Raw genomic sequence first — 19510 nt, 5'->3', positions numbered from 1 at the left:
TTAAAAATGCTTGACTGGGTTATGATAAAGTATGGAAACAACTAGCTGAAAGACGGCTAATTAAACATTCTTTTAGCAACATGGTGGGATATTGCTCCATTGAAAATGGCAGATATATGGACTAGGTAGATACATAGTGAAGTCCAGCAAAAAATTAGGAAATAGCGTGCCTATGGTGAATGTTGAACACATAAAACATATTTACACCATGATAAAGGTTGGCAGTAAACTGTCAACCACTGCTGTAATACAGGAAAGATGGAATCTACATTTTGAGGGTTAGTTCATAATAGTATCATGATTGCTAAATAAGCCCATCAAGGATTGCAAACACATAAATCATATATTCAGAGACAAAACAGTGTTTATGAAAATGGTATGCAAAGGACAGAACAAGACATCTGTGTAGGTAGAGGATAGGACAGAGATTATGTTCCTTGTGATTTTAGAGCTTGAGCAAACCGTGTGTCGTGAAAGTAGTTACCACACAGAAAAAAAAATGCTTTTTCCAAGAATAATTTTCAGTTTGGCTAAATTCCCAAAATAGTGAAATGAAAATTCATGAGAGAAGTTCTTCCAGAGATAGCAAGTTCCTAGTCAGCTGCTCTGTTATTTTTTACTCAAGTTGTCTTTCCTTCTTTCCCCCTTTTCATGATGAAAGGGAAGGCTTTCTACATGCTGAGATGTTTTACAACCCCCTTATTTTGTCTGTCTCTCTCTGTCTGTCTGTCTCTCTCTGTGCCTTTCCAAAGGGCCACAAAATCCATTCACTTTAAAAGAGAAAATGATTCATTTTTTCATGCAAAGAGCAAATGCTCATGTTAGAGCCCCAGCAGGACTGGAACTATAGGGCAACCATAGCCACAATCCCCCAAGCACCAGTGTTCTTTCCAGATGCAGGGGGCATGGGATGAGCTGGCTGGAGTGGTAACGGGGGTGGGGAAGTGATGGGTGTGGGGTGGGGTGGGGTGAGGTGTGGGATTGGGTTCAGGTCAGACTTTTCTTTTTTTCTATCGACAGAAGGTTCAAATCAGCACTTGAGTGATTTTGAAATGAAAAATATTGTGAGGGTATCAGAATAACATGGCAGCCCCTGGATGGGGGCCCCTCTTCCTTTTGGTTTGTTCATGGGGAACAGACTATGTTTGAAAAATGGTGAGGAATCTTGCTAAGTTTGAGAGGGCTCCAGGTCTTTCAGGGAAGGGAGAAAGCTTTGAACTTGACATGTTATGTATTGTTATCCTGGTGACCCCAAAACTTGTTGACTCAAGTAACAGAGATAAGAAGGATTTCCTGAAGAAGTCTTGAACTGTTAGTCTAAAACTTTAGTTTTGCTAAAGAGAAAATAGATCCAAGGATGAAAATTGGCTTGCCCACATTTACAGCCACTAGATCGGGTGTGGCCCAGAGCGTTTCTGAGGATTTCTGCCCATTCTGTTGCCTCCGCTCTTGCTGTGGCCCCCCAGTCTTCCAGGATTGCTTCATTGGTCTCTTCGAGAACCACACAAATGACTAACGTCCAACTTTGAAGTGTAGCTGGTGGCTATTTGGTGCACAAAGAGCCTCTTGAAGCCATGAGAGGCATGAGTCAGCAAGTCATAAAACACAGCACCACTCCAGGATCCCATGTGTGCTCTCTTTGATTGTCTACCAGAAGGCAGAAGTTTCATCACCAGCATCCCAACTGTGGCGTCATACTACCTGGGATGGTGTGGGACCCTATCAAGCTATTTGAACTCTCTGAACTGGAGAGTCCTCCCCTGCACCCTGGAGTTCTGTGTCTGTCCCTACTTTCTAGATTTGTTAGCTGAAATTATTAGAAAAAAATCTTTTTTGATGGGGCCCTGCCTTATCAAAAGCATTAAATATAAATGCTAGTTGCTGTTTCACTCAAGAGGGCAGTTAGAATTACTTAGGCCTACGTCTTAGAAAAAAAGGAGCACTATATTTTAAAAAAGTTATTATATTCACGTATTATTGGAGGGGGTAGGAGACCACTTGTCATAGTGGAGGTCAGAGGACAAATTGCAGGGAGACAGTTCTTTCCTTCCACCAAATGTGTCCTGAGGGTCACACTCGGATCATAAAGCTTGGCATCAAGAACTTTTACCCACTGAGCCATCTCAACAGCCCCCAGCTCTGTACATGTTGTGGGGGCAGAGTATTGTTTAGGCACAGTTAGTTGGTGCTTTAAAAGACTTTTCTGGGGTTCCCTCTTACCTCATATTTTTAACAGGACACAGCAAGGACTAAAAGCATATTTTAATGATTTAAAAATGTATTGATTAAGCATCTGTGGTCCCTGCACTTATATGTAATTTCATTGCTATCTTCTATGCATAGTAAGCAGTATACAGAAATTATAGATTCCCTATGGCAATATTCATTTGCATTTTGTGGGCAGTTTTGTTAAATGATGCGTATGTATAAGCAATATTACTGTTTATTTATTTGAAACTTGAGATAAATATTTTTTTCTGCATCTCTGGTTTAAACTCTACCCCTCTATAAGTCCTTCCACCAGCCCAATCCAGTGGAGTAATTGAATAAATCTATTACATAAACATTTACACAAGGTTTATATTTTCATGGTGGAATATTAATTTGTAATGTCACAATCCGTATCTGAAAATGTGATGGTGTGTTCTCAATCCTCGTGTAGTGGAACAGGGCCTGGAATATACTGGGAAATGGATACAGCAAATCTAATGCATGTTCAGGATAATGAGGGCTCATCAGGATGCAAGTATATTGCTGCACGGACTTGTTTGTTTCTTCTTATCATGGTATCTCTCAACATGGACATTCTCACATCTGGCAAGATGACAAAATTGCCACTCCCCCGCCCCCCAAAAAATGTCTGTTCTGCTTTGATGAAAGGTGGAATTTCTTCATCTATCAGTGTCACAAGCCCTGTGAGTACAATAGATCAAGCTTCAGTGCCAGCCATAGAGTCTTGGCTGAAACCAGACAGAATCATCAAGAAGCCAGAGAAAACAAACTTTATCCGTTCTACCTCACACTCACGTTCTGGGCCCTTGTCCCGAGTGCTCCCACCTGAGAAGGCTGGGATTACGGCATCTGGAAGGCACGGCACTGATGGAGATGCCTTCATTGCCGTGATCGGAGCGATGCGGCAAGGACTCCAGCAGCAGATGGACTTTATGTGGAGTCATAAAGAGCCAGTGTTTTTTCTGTCCTGTAAGGGAATTTGAGGATGATCTATCTGATTCCAGTTGTAGTTTGTAGGTGATTTACTCAATGTCGTCTGATGACCTAAGAGCCAACCTGAAAATGCTTCGACTTCTAGCGTTTGTTTCATGATTTTATGTGTCTGGTGTGTATGCACGGCTGTTCAGCTGTCTGTGGAAGGCAGAGGTCAATGCTCGGTGTCTTCCTCAAAACCTCTCTCCACCTCACTTTTTGAAACAGGGTTTCTCATGGAACCTGGAGCCAGCAAGCTGCAGGGCTCTTCCTGTCTCCGTCTCACCAGGGCCAGGATTATAGGCATATACGCCTCCCCCTCGCTTTTGTGTGTGTGCTGAGGAGCTGAAGTGGTCCTTGTGCTTCTGTGGCGAGTACTTTGTCAACCGAGCAGTCTCTGAAGCCCAGGCCTGGTGGACTCCAACCACAGTCCTGTGCCCTCTCCCCATTGTGCCCCCTTCTGTTTTAGTGCCCTATCTGGGTGCATTGTGTATTTTGTTTTCTTTGGGTTGTCTCTGTTGCCTGGGTCTCTGCATGCCCCATGAACTGTTGTTGATCGGTGTGTCTTCTGTGGGATGACTTGTCTTTGTGACATGGAGAAAGTCCACCCTGAGAGGTGTATTTGGTCAATGGAAAAATGTATTAGAATCGCCTGCTCTGCATTAGTGAATCTGAATAAACTGTTTTACTCAGAAAGTCCATAACCTTAGATTTTCTTCAAGCCCCTCCTCTCTCCTAGTCTTCACAGCTAAGCTATACTGCCGTGCATCTCTCTTGTTCTTTCAACTTGTTCCCCTCTGTAACTAATCTTAGACAAGAATTCTCAGCTGGGCGGGGGGTCAAGAGTCAAGGCTCACACTCCCTCACTGAGAACCACTGATGCCCCACCCTTCCTTTCACAGATCCTGAACTGGACACCCATAGATGTTTAGGACTTGCAGGAAGCCTTAGTCACCCACACAAGAGGACAGGCCAGATTTCTTATTCTGTATGGGATTAAATGTTGCTGACTCCCTGGGGCATTGTTCATGTCTCATTGGCATCTTGGATGCCATCAAGCTGAGCAGGGCCAGCCCAGAAGGGTTCCCTGGAAGAGTGTGTCTAGTACAGTGAATATATGTGAATATAGCTATGTTATTACAGACTGTCTGCTGGGAAACAGCTCTCATTAGAAGGAAGGGCAGTCTGTACTTACACGTCTCTATCTTAACTGACTTGGGAGAAAGATTGTGTTGTTGGTCTTAACTAAAGCAAGCAGAAAAACTTAAGTTTCTTGAGAAAACTAGTTATAACTCCAACTCTGGTTTTCATTAGTGTCTCTTTCTTTATGCACCCCCCCCAAGCCCCACTGTTTGTGTTTCTAGTTGTCATGTGATCTGAAACACTTTCATTTTCTACACATTCATGGTTTGTTCATACATTGAAAGTATGAAGATAGTTCACACTCGGGGATTAAGGGATTCCCATGCAACTAATCATGTACATTTTATTATTTTATTTTTAGATTTACTTACTTTATTTCATGAGAATGAATGTTTCGCTTGTGTATATGTATGTGTGCCATATGTATGCCTGGTGCCTGCAGAGGCCAGGAGAGGGAATCAGATTCTCTAGACTGGAGTTGTGAATGGTTCGGAGTCACCAGAGAGGTGCTGGGAACTGAATGCAGGTCCTCTGCAAGGGCAACAAGTGCTCTTCCCTGCCAGGTATCTGGCTCCTAACGCTGTGTGTACTAAAGGAACACAGATGATTAGACAGCGTAATTGTGTAACACACGGTATCTCCATTGACCAAAGTGAGAAGCTGAAGTGAAGAAATTAAGCGTGGCATACTTCAGCGGAAGGATTATGAAGAAGATATTTTTTTCAATGTGCATCTGTGCTTTCTGGACTAGGGACACAAAGTTCATCCTGTTTTTTTATTTCACAGAATGACAAAAAAGTAACCTCTGGGATGGGGATCATGGCTTTAGAAATCAGTTATGCCCTAAAACACTATTTACAGTCAAATTATTCAATGTGGAAGGAATGCAGTTAAGAATATGGTGGCATGCTTCTTGCAATGCCTAGCGTCCCAGCGTGCTTTCTTTTCTGAAACATAGTGTTGAAAAAGATGATAATTTTAGAAGCTGGACACACAGTGCTGATCCTGTTCCCAGCTCTGGCTCTCAGTACCAACAGGCAGAGAACTCCACTGACTCATATTTAAAAAGTTGTCACTCAGCCGGGCAATGGTGGCACACGCCCTTAATCCCAGCACTCGGGAGGCAGAGCCAGGCAGATCTGTGAGTTGGAGGCCAGCCTGGTCTACAGAGTGAGATCCAGGACAGGCACCAAAACAACACAGAGAAACCTTGTCTCGAAAAAAAAAACAAACAAAAATAAAACCAAAACAAAGCAAAAAGTTGTCACTCAGGATTCAAAGTGTATGCTTTTATCTACATGTGTGCAATGGAAATCTCAGTGGGATGCTTGGGTGGGTTATTGGTATGTGTGTGTGTGTGTGTGTGTGTGTGTGTGTGTGTGTGTGTGTGTGTGTGTGTGTTTCTGCTATATTGACCATGTTTAGGGAAAGAGGACTAGAACTCCTTCGTCCTTATTGTACCAATCAGTGAGTCTAACATCCATGATTGTTTAGATGAATAGAAGGTGTGAATATTTAATTTGAGGGAAGTGCAGATGTCTTATAGCTTCAGGCATCTACATTCTTGAGCAAGTTGTGTTTTCGCCCTTGGAAGCAAGTAGTGGGATGAACATTGTCTTGGGTATGATGTATTGACTAGCCTGGTTCCTAGGTTATGAAGATATTATTGCTTTCAATGTATTCAGTGTCACAGTTTTTAGGTAGTCTTCTTGTAACAGGACTAAAAGCTAGCTTATTTCAGGAGATGTGCTAATGAATGGATGCCAAATTCTACTCTTTTGGTTGAGATGGTAGATATCCTGATCTGTTAGAGTCCCAGATGGAAAACCTCTAAAATCCACATACATGTTTTTTTCTGTGATTTCTCCCATCCACTCTCAGGTACACCAGCTCTTTTCTACCTTCTTCTTAGCATCTCTTAAGCAACTGAGGCCACAACAGGTCCGTGTTAATCCTCACTCTCAGTGCCGAACTGTCCAAAACACAGTGAGCTAACAACTGATAAGGAAGGGAACCTGAACCGAGACAAAGGTACTGAGACTCAGGGATATTTCCTTGCAACTTTCATGAATGGCATAGCAAGGTTCTGTATCTGTACTTTTCAGTTGTTAACTGGATTCCATTTTTTGCTTTTAGTATATTCTCATCCTGTCTTATTCTTTAATAGTCAGGAAGACTTACCCAAAGATTTATTTTTGTCATTGAGATTTCCATCTATTTATTTTTTTGGTTGAGGAGGGCAAGATCTCATGCATCACAGGCAGGTGTCAAACTCACTATGCTGAGAAAAGCGGGCCTGGAACTCCTGCCCTTCATGACTCCGTGTCAAATGCTATGTCATTGATATTTCTTATGAAGAAAGATCAGGTAGATCCAGGGAAGACTGTGTTCTAACGGCCTCGGTGACAATCTTTGGATGCTGGTGGCATATCTACTTGGTCACTGCTCTTCTACAACTACTAGTCTACAGACCATATCTCCATTACTAAAGACCCACACAGGAGACTAGTGTCTCAGTTCTTTTCTAGTTCCTGAGGTAAAACGCCCTGACAGAAGCAATTTAAGGGAGAATGGTTTCTTTTGGTTTGTAGTTCCGAGGTACTACATGGAGTCATCATGGTGGGCGAGTCATGACAACAGGCAGAGGAAACCTGGTGGTAGGAGCTAGCTGCTAGCTGGTCACATTTCATCCACACTAAAAAAGCAGAGGGAACAGGAAATGGAGCTGGGTCATAAAACCTCAAGTACCATACACAGTGATCCATTTCCTCTAGTGAGGCCCTACTTCCTGAAAGTTCCACAACCTTCCGCAATAGAGTTGACAGCCGGTATTAAGTATTTAGATATGTCAGCCAATGAGGGGGCAGTTCATGTTCCTCTCACAGCCAGGACCTTCATGGGCAGGGTCAAGTACTGGAAAGAGGGAGCTTTGCTTTTCTCTTCAGTGTTTTTGGGTTTGAAAGTTAAAAAAACATAACAAAACAAGACAAAACAAATAAAAAACCCTGTCTTTACCATATATTAGCCATGGAGATTTCTGAACCTTCTTCCACCACCCCTCTGTAAAAAATAGAAACTATTAATACGTGTGTCCTTAGTGTTGTTGTGGCTGTTGAACAGCTTCCTAAGCAATGCAGAAGTGTTGCAGAGGGCCCGTTGCCTGGGTCTGGTTGAACACACCCCTTTCTCTTCAGCATCTCTACTGTTTATCTTCTTAAAATTTTCACGATGCTGCTTTGTTTCCACCCTGGTCACACTCTTGGTTTTGCTGGCGATTCTGCATTCTTGTGTTGTCCTTTCCTTTACCAGCTTGAGAGGGCTCATCTTTGGAGGAACAAGAGGTTGGGATTACTAAGGGGACTATGCACTTCCCAGAGCCCAGGAGCAGAGTTTTAATGAGTTCTTTGACTGGAAGCGGAGGAAGGAGCTGAGCTGTCCTCCAATTCCAACCTGCCTACTACCAGGGTCTCAAAGCTGGCTGAATGTGGATGGCTGTGTGCATATGAAATGACTGAAGGTTTCTGTTCTAGCCGCTGGCATGAGAGAAGAATGACTGGGTTTATTAATGATCTTGCAGAGCTATGAGCTGACAGTCTATTTGTTTTCATTATGTAAACCAGCGTGGTTTGGGATTATGCAGATTTCTACCTTTTTACTTAGAAGCCAAAGAATATTCATTAAGGATATCAATAAAGACCAAGCCAGTGATTGAATCTCCAAAGCTGTCCCCTGCATGCTGAAAGACAGAAAACTTAAGGGTTTGAGAGGATGAGAGATTGATTGGAAGGCAAATTATAAACCCATTTCAGCTCTTGGCCTGCAGGCTGGGAAGTAACATTATTTGTTGTCAGGGATGGAAAACAACCCAGATTCAGGTCCAAGCGATTATTCCACGTTGACACTGCTGTCTCTCTGCCAACTGCGGCTCCGTTTAGACATAGATTAATTAGGCTGGCAGAGGGGGAAGTGGGCTGTGAGAGCAGGGCTGAAGCAGGCTGCTCTGCCATCGTCTCCGCTTTGGAGGTCTTTTAGATGTGCCCCCCAGGAAGACGACAACCCACTTTCATTGCTAAACCCACAGCAAACCCGGGTGAGAGAGTGTGGATGGCAAACACTCTGAACTTCTATAGTAATACACTGTACGACGTGTCTACTGACTTCCTTAATGCCAGAGAGTCAGAAAAAAAAATCTCCAAACTTAGTTACTGGCAGGCTGTCCCCATGGAGACAGGGGGACCAGCTAGCAATCTGTAGACTTGAGTGGCTTATCCATCTTTCCTCTGGCCTTGTATAAACCATGCAGGACTTTTTATTATTCCTGCATGTGAAATAGAAATGGTAGTGTATACACACACGTGGATATATTATGCCCATTATCTGAATTATGGGACAGATGGGATAAAAATAAGGAAAACTCTTGGGGGGAGTGAGCCCCGAGTTAGTTCATTGAAAACAGTATATTACAGACTTGACAAGAGGGCTTTAGTTCCTCACCGGCATCCTTCTCAGCGGCTTTCTCACGGGGAGTCTTTGACCTGGACGTCTTTCATATTCTGCTTGTATCTCAGCTGACAACATCTGCTTCCTCAAGGGCCGGGACAGTGTGGGGTCCCATTTGTAACTCACTCCACCACCACCTACCTTAGTGAGGGCAAGGTTAGAGTGGAGAGCTGGGGGCTGGGCAGGAGTTCCTGCCCTCGGGTGGGGGTGGGGAGCCTGGAGATTATCAACAGCACCCAGTTCATCCTCTCCAGCATTCTGGGCACCGCGGCAGGCGCCCAAACCGCCAGCATAGCATCCCCCGTGGGCATTCTGCAGCCACAGCAGCCTGTGTTGGTGCTGCTCGGGGCTGTGGTGAGCGCCGGCAATACGCCTCCAAGAGGGAACCCTTGCAGTGTGTGGATTCTTGCCTCTCCACGAAAACTCAGACGAGGAATTTTCTCTTTTACTGTTAACACTTCATGGCACGGATTTTTCTCCCCCCCAGTGGTGGCGCTGAGCTGAGCGCGGTGCTAGCAGAAGGGGGCGGTACTTTCCGTCTGGACCCTGACTTGGAAGCCAAGTGCGACTCCAGGGCAGTCACCACCAGAAGCAGATGTGCGATCGGGAGCAGCTGTGTGCCTTTCTTTCTGCGGAGGTTAGCTTGTTTGGGGTTGTTCTTTTCCACGTGGAAGTGCGGTGTTTGGCCTTCCTCCTTCCTCAGCGGGGCTTTCGTGCGTTTAAATATTGATGGTTTCATTTTAAAAGCACATATTTTGCATTTACTTATTAAAAGAGGAAGGGGAGATACTCTACTGCTTTGGGGTGGGGTAATAATGTTCAGATGAATTGTGAATGATATACTACATCACATGCATTTTACCGTTATTAAATCTCACCTACATTTAAAGCATGGAAATTTACAGGGGTTACCTCCTATTTCTTTTCCTCTTACCATTTTAGACTCTTTTCCATTACAAGAAGAGAAGCCAAGATCGTTTTTAGCCACTGAAGGACTTATGTAGCACTTATTCTTACAGGTAAGTGGTCTGTTTATCACAGGTGACTTAGAAAACTTACCTGGTCTGCTCCGTTCGACCTCCCCAGCTACGTATGGCACGTGTTCAATTCATTTTACTTTTAATAGTTATAGTAATGAAGTTATTTCAAGGTATTAATATTTTTTAAGTAGCTCAATTGCTTTGCTTTGAATCTTCTCACCCACTGGCTACAATCTCTATCCCACTATCAAGACTCTCAGTATTTCTGTCTTCTTAGAATGTCAACCAACAGCATAGCTGAAAGGCTTTGTAATTCTCTCTCTCTCTCTCTCTCTCTCTCTCTCTCTCTCTCATATATATATATATATATGTATATATATATATATATATATATATATATATATATGTGTGTGTGTGTGTGTGTGTGTGTGTGTGTGTGTATAAAACTGTCTACTTAATCAGGAACAAGTTGAGGCAGAATATTAACCTTTCTGAAAGATTCATTCTGCTACCAAATGGGTACAGTGATTTTTTTGATCAAGCTACAAAATAGTTGTTCAAGCAAAATGGTTTGGGAAGATGAATGCCCCCTTGTAACACCCCAAGGGTGTTTAATTGGAACTATTTGAGAATAGCTTCCTTATGAATATATACTGTTGGTTTAGGCCTTGGAATAAGTGTAAAATCTCTGATAGCTTGTTTTGCTCTTATATCCAGTAATTTTGGGTTTTTTTGCTCTAAGATATTTAACTACAACTGGGAAGATTAATGTTTAAAAATGTAATTTCAGAACTTCAGAAATGAAGGCAAGAGAATTAGAAGTTCAGGGTCATCCTTACCTACCTAGCAAGGTCCAGGGTAGCCTGGGCTATAAGAGATCCTACCTCAATACAAATAAGAGCCTATGAGAAATTGTTAATGTTGGAGAGTGAATGGGGAGTTGTACACATGAAACCTTTTTTTTCTTCAGTTTTCTCTAGAAATACAAATGAAAAGTAGACAGAAATGAAGACACCTGTCTTCTGGGTGTCTTTCAAAAAGAGCTGTTTCCTCTTAACACATTTTAATAGAGGTTTTGTTCATGATTTTGCATTATTGAGAATGGGGGCAGTGTTCCAGCATTTTTATCCTGATTAAGATAAAAAAGTAGAAGTTAAGTTACATGACTTAATTTTACATGAGTGAACTGCCTTGTATGAAGATGATAGGAAATATGGAATTTTAACAGGGACCACATTTGAATTGTTTATAAAGAAAACATATAAACAACCTCAGCCAAAAGTGAGTAATATGAACACAATAATGGAGATTACATCTTCACAAACTCTTCTCTGAGTAGCAAGTCAAGCAGCTATGAAGACTGATTGGGGCCAACTTCAGGGCACAGAGAATGGCTCTCATCTTGAGTCTTAGGATGCTTAATGTTCTCAAGAATGACTTGGAGGATGTAAAAGAGAACACTGTCATTTAAAAATCACATGTGCCGTAACTGCTAAAGCCTTAAGATGATAGTAGAAAGGAGCCAGGGTGAAAATTAGCAGGAGAATTAATCAAAAGCTGATCAAAGTCTATGTGGGGAAAATGCAAAGTCAGGGGGTGTTTGTGTTCTAAAGCTGTTGGGGTAGTAAGACAGGGCAGTGCCTGGGTAGTGGAGGGCAGGTAGTGTGGGGCATCCATTGGATATGAATACCAGTTATAGTTCTGTTAAAACCTAGGACAGCACCAGGAGACATGGCCCTGGAGCCAGGAGGCTTGCTAGGTGGGTGCTAGCTTGGGAGAGTTGCCAACTGCTCTGTACTTCACTGTACTGACTCAGGCTTAGCATCTGGCAGCAGTGATGGACAGGTCCTCCGCATAGCACAGGGCTGCTAAACATGGACTTAACCGTGTGTGGAAATGTCTTGCTTCAGACATTTAATAGCAGTAGGCTCTTCATACCTTACAGTACAAATACCCTTGTGTCCTGTATTGTTTTTCTTGTTGTGATGGAGTAACTGTCCAAACATCTTAAGAGAGGGAGGACTGGTTCTGGCACACAGTTCTGGACATACAGTCTGTCCTGCTGGTGAAGGTGGCAGAAGCTGCTACAGCTGTGGCGGTAAGAGTGGGAAGTAGATGGCTGTGTCATGGGGCAGTCAGGAAGCCGAGAATGGGGGCAGGAACTCGAGAGATTTATAACCCATAAGCCCCATTCCCTAGAGATCCAAATCAAGAGTCTGTAGCCAAAAGATCCCAAACCTTCCATAATGACAGAGTCCTGGAAGGAAGAATAGTGTGGAGGTGAACAGCTTCAAGCAGTCGTAGTGAGTTGAGGAGGAATGGACAGGAACAGGGATCAGAAGGCGTGACCTTACTCGAAGGGTCAGATTAGTTAAGGACCAAGTTTTCAGACACACGAGCTGATGGGGGCCACTGCACAGTCAAACCGTGATTAAGTCCGACATGCCTTCATCCTGGAGGCTGTCCCAACATGGTCCCTTCTCGGTGAATTAACCCTTGCCACAGTTTTATCCTCACTTGGTGCTTGCCACAGCTCCTGACATATTCCCTGCATCTGCATTTCCATACCCATAATTCTCTCCTTAAGGAAGAGCTTTGCTCTTCCCCCTGAGTGCAGCCTCTACCCCTCTTTACACCTTCACGCCCTTGGTCACACTGGTCTGGTCTTCCCACCTCCTGACCTCTTGTTCATCCCTCCCTTACTCACTATGACTGTCTGAAGCTGTTGACCTCCAGACTATTCTTCCTGCCAGGATGCTGTCATCTTGTAACCCCTCAGGGAACTCTTACTCACCCTTCAAAGCCCAATTCCACAGCAGTCCACATAGCAAAGCACCCTGCATTGACCTTGCTTAGCTCTGGCAACCAGGCTATAGGTTCTGTGTGGAGTCACGTGGAAAGGGTGAATGAGTGAATGGAAGAGTTAATGAAGGGACAACTCATACCTGAAAGTGTCTCCTCTCATTGTATTCCCTGGACACCTTTGTCGTGACTTTTCCTGGGGAGACATTAATAAACACCTGTTCACCCCAGGTGAAGCAACAATGGCAGAACATGTAGCGGATTCCACTGAAGTCCTGCTGGGTGAGCCAGTGAGTTTATCGGGGACATTTACAGGAATAAGGATGAGAGGTCACACACATGGGTGACTCACGTGGAGCTACATCACCAAATAGGTCAACCCAGTAAGAGTGGTGACTCACGGAAGCTACATCCGGGGGGTTTCCTGCACAAGTAGCAGTCGTCTCCGTGGAAGAGTCTCCCGTCCCTCAGCATTTGCTTACTGTTTACATAACCTTATGGAGGGGCACTTGTGAATTTTATTGACTTTCCCAAGGCTGGTAAGTGTTCTTAGTTTTCTGAGTCTTCAGAGCTCCTCTCAGCCCTCCAGGAGAGAATGTTTCAGTTCAGAGGAAACATCTGTGTAACATCCTTTTGCATTCTGTTCATGGGCATGTCATCTCCCTGCTTCACACAATGCTGTTCTCAGCTCACCCTGGCCTTTCTCATTTCAGTGGTTCGGCTCTTCCGGCAATGTCTTGGGAACAGGGATTCTGTTTGTAGATATCTAACTTGTAAGTCTTTGCTGTTCTTCTACAAGTTCAAAAAAACACAACTGCCATGTAGCATAAGGTGGAAAACAAATCGAGTATCAGAAGTAAGCATAACTGCATTCTTCATGATGACATTGTCACTAATGACAAAGGTGGTCCTGGGAGATTACTTTACCTGGGGGCTGGGAAGATGGCTCAATGGGTAGAGAGGGCTTGCGGCACAGGTATCCCAGTTTGGATCCTTCGCAGCACCCACATATGAGTCAGGCATGAAACTGTGTAGCTCTAACCCCAGGACTTTCTGACTAACAAGTCGAGCCAAAAGAACAAGTCTCTCGGTTTAATGAGGTACCCTGTCTCAAAAACGAAAGGAGAGAACAACAGAGGAAGATATTCAAAGTTCAGCGGGTGGGTTTGTGGAGATGACGGGCATCTCCTACTAGACGTTCGTTTATTCCAGTTGACACGTGATTGGGTCCGGCTTCTCACCTTTCCTGCTCTGACTGGGGACTGCTTCTTGAAGCTCCATGAGGATAACTTCTGGCTTCAAGGTTGTGCTTCACGCTCATCTTCAGGGCGTGTTCTGATGTCTCCTGTCTGTGGGACACCCCTCCCTCTTTATGCTTGTCTCTCTCTAGTCTTTCTTAGGAATCAACTGATAAGGAGTGACGGAGGTTGTAGCAGGAGCGTTTTCTGAATCCTCTGTGGGTAGGGCTGTTGTGCCTCTCTTATTTATTTTTGTTGCTGCTATTCATCTACTCATTATATACCATAGTTTGGACATCATTGACCTCTGAAAAGACATGGTCTCTGTTTTTAGGATCTAGTAAATATCTGTTGAGATCTATCTTAGAATGATTTATGGTACCTGAAAATTCTTTTCAGCTCCTAGCACCGTCAGCATTTTTGATTGCTCAGTTTGGTACTGTGCCCACCTGTCCTCTTCCATTCTTTTTTTTTTGGTTTTTCGAGACAGGGTTTCTCTGTGTAGCTTTGCGCCTTTCCTGGAACTCACTTGGTAGCCCAGGCTGGCCTCGAACTCACAGCGATCCGCCTGGCTCTGCCTCCCGAGTGCTGGGATTAAAGGCGTGCGCCACCACCGCCCGGCCTCTTTTTTTTTTTTTTTTTTTTTTTTGAATCCCTCTGTGAGAGTCTAGTTATTTGAACCAGGCAACCTAACCCCAGCCCCAGAGCTTCTGAGTTAAACATGTTTGAAGGGAAGTCAAAAAAGTGGAGGCAACCCCAGACCTATTTTCAGATAAATAAAATATGGTCTGCCCTCACATTGGAGTATTATCTAATTTTCAGAGGGGTAGCCACATGCTATTGATGAGCCTTGCAGACATTATGTTAAGTGAAATAAGCCAGAAAGAAGGCAACAGATTCTATATGATGCCACACAGCTTTGAGGTACCTAGAATAGCCATATTGACAGGAAGTAGGATGTAATGCCAGAGGCAGGGGAGAAGATTGGTTACAGTGAATGTACTGGGTACCTTAAGTTGTGGATGTGGTTTATAGTCTTCAACTTACAGATGGCTAAAATGATCAGTTTTATGTTGTATACAGTTTGTCACAATTAAAAAAAATCAAAGAACCTGTTTCCACAGTGATACCCTTTAAAAGGAAAAAAAAATGAAAGGAGTTTCTTTGATGTAGCTCCTTTTTTCCCTTTTAGTTTTATTCCTTTATATTTAAGCAAATAAATCTATCTTTGAATTGAAATATATTACATATTTTTTCAAACCCATAGTTCCATGGGTAAGATCTTTGAATTTTATTTTAGATCTTGTTCCTTTTCTTATTGATTTTTTTGCAGATAAGATGTGATTGTGATTCATTCTCTCGCCTCTTTTTCTTCATCAAAGATAATAGGGTCTCAGTGCTCATCTAGAAATACTTGTATGACACCTTAAAAATTACTTTCAAGAGAGAAATAGTTGGGCGGTGGTGCACACCTTTAGTCCCAGCACTTGGAAGGCAGAGGCAGGTGATCTGTGTGAGTTCAAGGTCAGCCCGGTCTACAGAGCAAGTTCTGGGGCAGCCAGGGCTACACACAGAGAAACCCTGTCTCAAAAAACCAAGAGGGAGGGAGAGAGGGAGAGAGAGAGGGAGGGAGAGGGGGAACCAGGCTTAGAAAGATAAATACCACATTCCCTCTCATCTACACTCTAGATTTAAACTTACACACAAGTATGCATGTTTATATGGCAGAAAAATAGAATGAAGAACAGAAAATGGAAGGAAGAAGTCTTCAGCATGTGTGGGGGGAGTGGTAGAAGTGTGATGTGACATGAAAGCCAAAGAGGGGACCCCTGGGAAGGGAGAAGGGGACTGGCAGGGGAAGGGCAGGGAGGATGGGGGCTGCATAAGAACACGCCCATATATTTATGTGTGCTTATATTAAAATATCACAAGGAAGCCCATCACTTTTTATGGTGACTAAAGATGAGAAGGCATAGTTTGATGACCAAGAGCAGAAGTATTTGTTCTGTCACAAGTAGGGAGCATGAAAATCACATTTCAGGATGTGATTTAACATATCACAAGAAGCCGCTATTTTAGTCTTTTTCCCCCTATTTCCCCCTCTAATCACATTAATATTCCGTCTTTGTGGAAAACCATGCGTTGAAAGTGTAACTCACTCCGAATGCCCAGAAACCCTGAGGAAGCTGTTCTTTTTACTCAGTTTCTGACCTACTATTTTTCCTGCAGAATTTATAGCAAAGCCAGAATCCCATCAGCCGAGGAACATGTTATCTAAGAAGGGGAGGAGCATCAGAGTGTGATGGAGTGGTGTAGACGGGGCAGGAGTGGGGGCGAAAATCTGAGCGTGTGGGGTGGGCGAGGAAGGCTATATTTTTCTTGCTGAATGTTTAGGCTTTTTCATATTACAAATATGATTGTGAAGTCAATTCCTCCTTCCCAGAAATAATAAACAAACAAATAAATAATAAAGAAATCCATCTCTTCTACTTGGCAAAACATCCAATCCGAGGTGAGATTTAAACTCTTTTCTAAAGTTCCTTAAAAAATATACTGCAAACAGAAATATGATTTACTGTTTCGACTTCAGTGTTTCATGAAGAGTCATACATGATCTACTCAACCAGTACAGAGAGAGGCCTACTGTGTGTTTGGCTTTCAGAGCCTGTTCTGGTCACCCAGTGCTGGTTCCTGGACTCGAAGCCGGTCTGTGGCGAAGGTCTCCGCCATAGCGGTTGATGAGAAAAGTGTGTGCTGTTTACCGAAAGTTGGTGTTCCTTCCATGGAAAGCCTTTTACCCTGAGGGTCTGGCTTTTCCTTTCTATTAATCAGCATTTGAAATTTCTTTTAGGGTCACTCATTAATTGCATCATGATGGTCCGTTTTCATTTTTTATGCTTTGGAATATAAAATATCTAATATCATTTAGCATTTTTGGTTGCAAGAATCAGAAAATGAATTTATATTTTTATTTATTTTCCAATTTTTGTTCCATTTATTTACTGTGTGTGCGTGTGTGATTGTGTCCATGTGTGTGTCACAGGTGTGTGAAGGTCAAAGGACAACTTCCTGAGTTGGTTATAATCCTCCACATGGGGTCTAGGGATCAAAGTCAGGTTGTTAGGGTTGACAGCTGGTGCCTGGGCCATCTCAGGAGAAAAGGAATTTATTAGGGAAATACCCCCACAAAAGCGGTGGGAAGTTTAAGAAATCACAATCTCATACATAATCAAAACTTAAAGCAGGAGTGACTTGTCCCATCAGATGTGTTTGTAACTTTTGAAAACATGTCAATAGTCAACCTTGTCCTAAGTGTGTGAGATGATCTTCCTTATGACTGGGGGTAACTGACTTAAACACTATCACTTGTTTTATAATATTTAACTTTTATGATAATTTCCTTGCCATGAACTGAAATAAAGCCCTTCCCTATAGCTTTGGAAAAATTGTTTCTGTCCTAATTTGAGTCACAGCCTGATGCTGGATTGAAGGCTGTCCCTGAGTGTATATTAGCTGGGTGCCACCTTCCCAAGAGACAAGACTGCTTAGGCTTAATCTTTGAGAAATAAGTAAGAAATTGTCGAGTCAGTAAACTGAAAGAAGTTTCCATGGAAAAGCATTGGCTGGGGGTGGAGGACAGTGTCAGGGATCTGCATGAGATTTGATGTGATGAGCACACAGGAGCACAGGGATTGTGTAGAAGACAGGCCTCAGAGGTAACCCCAAGGGTGAGGTTATGATATCTGACCAAGAGCGGCATGAACCAAGGCCACTGTGACAGCAGGGCAGAGGAGGGAGCACAGGGATTGTGTAGAAGACAGGCCTCAGAGGTAACCCCAAGGGTGAGGTTATGATATCTGACCAAGAGCTGCATGAACCAAGGCCACTGTGACAGCAGGGCAGAGGAGGGAGCACAGGGATTGTGTAGTAGACAGGCCTCAGAGGCAACCCCAAGGGTGAGGTTATGATATCTGACCAAGAGCAGCATGAACCAAGGCCACTGGGACAGCAGGGCAGAGGAGGGGCCTGGAGAGTAGAGAAACATGATTACAGGAAAGAGGAGTTGAAGAGGATCTTGCCACATGCAGCTCAGAGCAGTAAGGACTGGAGTGAACCAGCAAAGAAGGAGAAGACAGGAGGCACGTGGCAGCGGACTTCTAGGCTAACTTGCCCTCTTAAGTCAATTGCAAAGTCAGTTGTGCTTTTAACATCATTTGGTTTCGCTGTTGTTTTGTTTTCTCTTTTTTATTAGCTGTGAGCTCTTGAGGGTGATGGATCCTGTTGGTACAATGCTCCATCATTAGAGCCTAGCATGATGCCTGGAACATAGGAGGGGTTTGCCAATACTTCGTGTATAATGCTAACTAGGGATGGGCAATGAGTGGGGCCTTGTGCTCTTCTAATTGGGATGGTGGCAAAATGCACAACAAAGGATGGAAACTTCAATCAATGTCAAGCAGTGTCTGTTTTCTCATGCTTCTTTTGATAATCTCTTTCTTTGTTCCTCTCTCAGGAGGAATGTGACATACTTGTCTTGAAGGAGCATCCTAGAGGGAGAGACAGAGAGAGCTTAGTTTCAGCACAAGGTGGAGAAACCTGGAGGGAAGAAACTGGAGGGCTCAGTTTCCCAGGGTGCTTACACCAAATTCCTAGGAAGTGTGTAGTAATGAGCTATGTAGACCAGTAGGGGCTGCAGGTAGCTTTAACTACAGGTGTCATTTTCTCTGTGGTGGGTCCTAACTCTCTTTGTCCATAACCCATAAACAAATATAGAGTACTTTACAGAATAAACCATTGTCCTTTAAGTACAACTTTGTGGCTGCAGTTTCCCAGGGTGGAAAGGGCCAGCTGAAAGCAGCAAGCCACAGAATGGCCCTTTGACCAACTTGTAGCTGTCTTCAAAGGTATCAGAGAACGTTGGGAACCCTTAGCTGCACTCACCATCACAGTACAGAATCACTGGGAAGTCATGTGGCCCTGCCACAAGGCTACCAGGATGATTCTGACTTCCCTTCCCTGTGGCAAGCCCCATCACTCATGGCTCCTGTCAGGGTGGTTGGTAGGATGGCTCTTTTCAGGCTTGACATCATTAGGTGTTTTCATGAGTTCTGTTGGCTATGCATTACAGCATGTGCAGCAGGCTAGGTCTGACAATCTGCTCTGTATGGTTTGGTACTACCACAGTGGACTTTTTGGCGTAGGTGGTGTAGTTAAGATCCTGTTCCGTTAAGCGTCTGGCTTCTTGCGCTCAAATGCAGCACGCACGACCCTTTGATTTTGAACCTATTTTCTTTGGATATAGTTTCAAAGTATAGGAAAGCTGCAAATTAGGACTAGAGCAAATAATTTTCACACACCTTTTGCCCAGGCTAACCCACTGTTAGCATTTTGTGTCCATGTGTATTCTTTCCCCAGCGCCCTGTGTATAACACACACACACACACACACACACACACACACACACACACACACACACACACACTATAGATAGTATTTTAAACCACATGAGAATGAGTGTTTACATTATAGACCTTTTACCCGAAATATCCAGCATGGACTTCCTAATTCGAAGGCAAGTCCCTCACGTAACAACAGTGCAGTTTTAATATCAACAAACCTAACATTTCTTTAAACTTGCCTGAC

At 43.6% G+C, this 19510-nt stretch overlaps 1 protein-coding gene across 4 annotated transcripts in view; it reads left to right on the top strand.

Moving 5' to 3' along the window:
- The window catches only part of Csgalnact1 (chondroitin sulfate N-acetylgalactosaminyltransferase 1), a 334889-nt gene that overhangs the window by 143775 nt on the left and 171604 nt on the right, over window positions 1–19510 (top strand). Inside the window, exons 3-4 of one of the 4 annotated variants that reach the window (XM_052752407.1) lie at window positions 9335–9484; window positions 9790–9866. The exons of the other annotated variants lie outside the window; for them this stretch is intronic. The gene's annotated coding sequence lies outside the window, so the exon portion shown is untranslated. The remainder of the gene's footprint in view (window positions 1–9334; window positions 9485–9789; window positions 9867–19510) is intronic. 4 annotated transcript variants of the gene reach the window in all.

Source organism: Peromyscus californicus, unplaced genomic scaffold, assembly GCF_007827085.1.
Source record: "Peromyscus californicus insignis strain IS unplaced genomic scaffold, ASM782708v3 Scaffold_23__1_contigs__length_62951481, whole genome shotgun sequence".
In the NCBI taxonomy this organism is placed as follows: Eukaryota; Metazoa; Chordata; class Mammalia; order Rodentia; family Cricetidae; genus Peromyscus; species Peromyscus californicus.
This window is presented reverse-complemented; position numbering and strand designations above follow the sequence as displayed.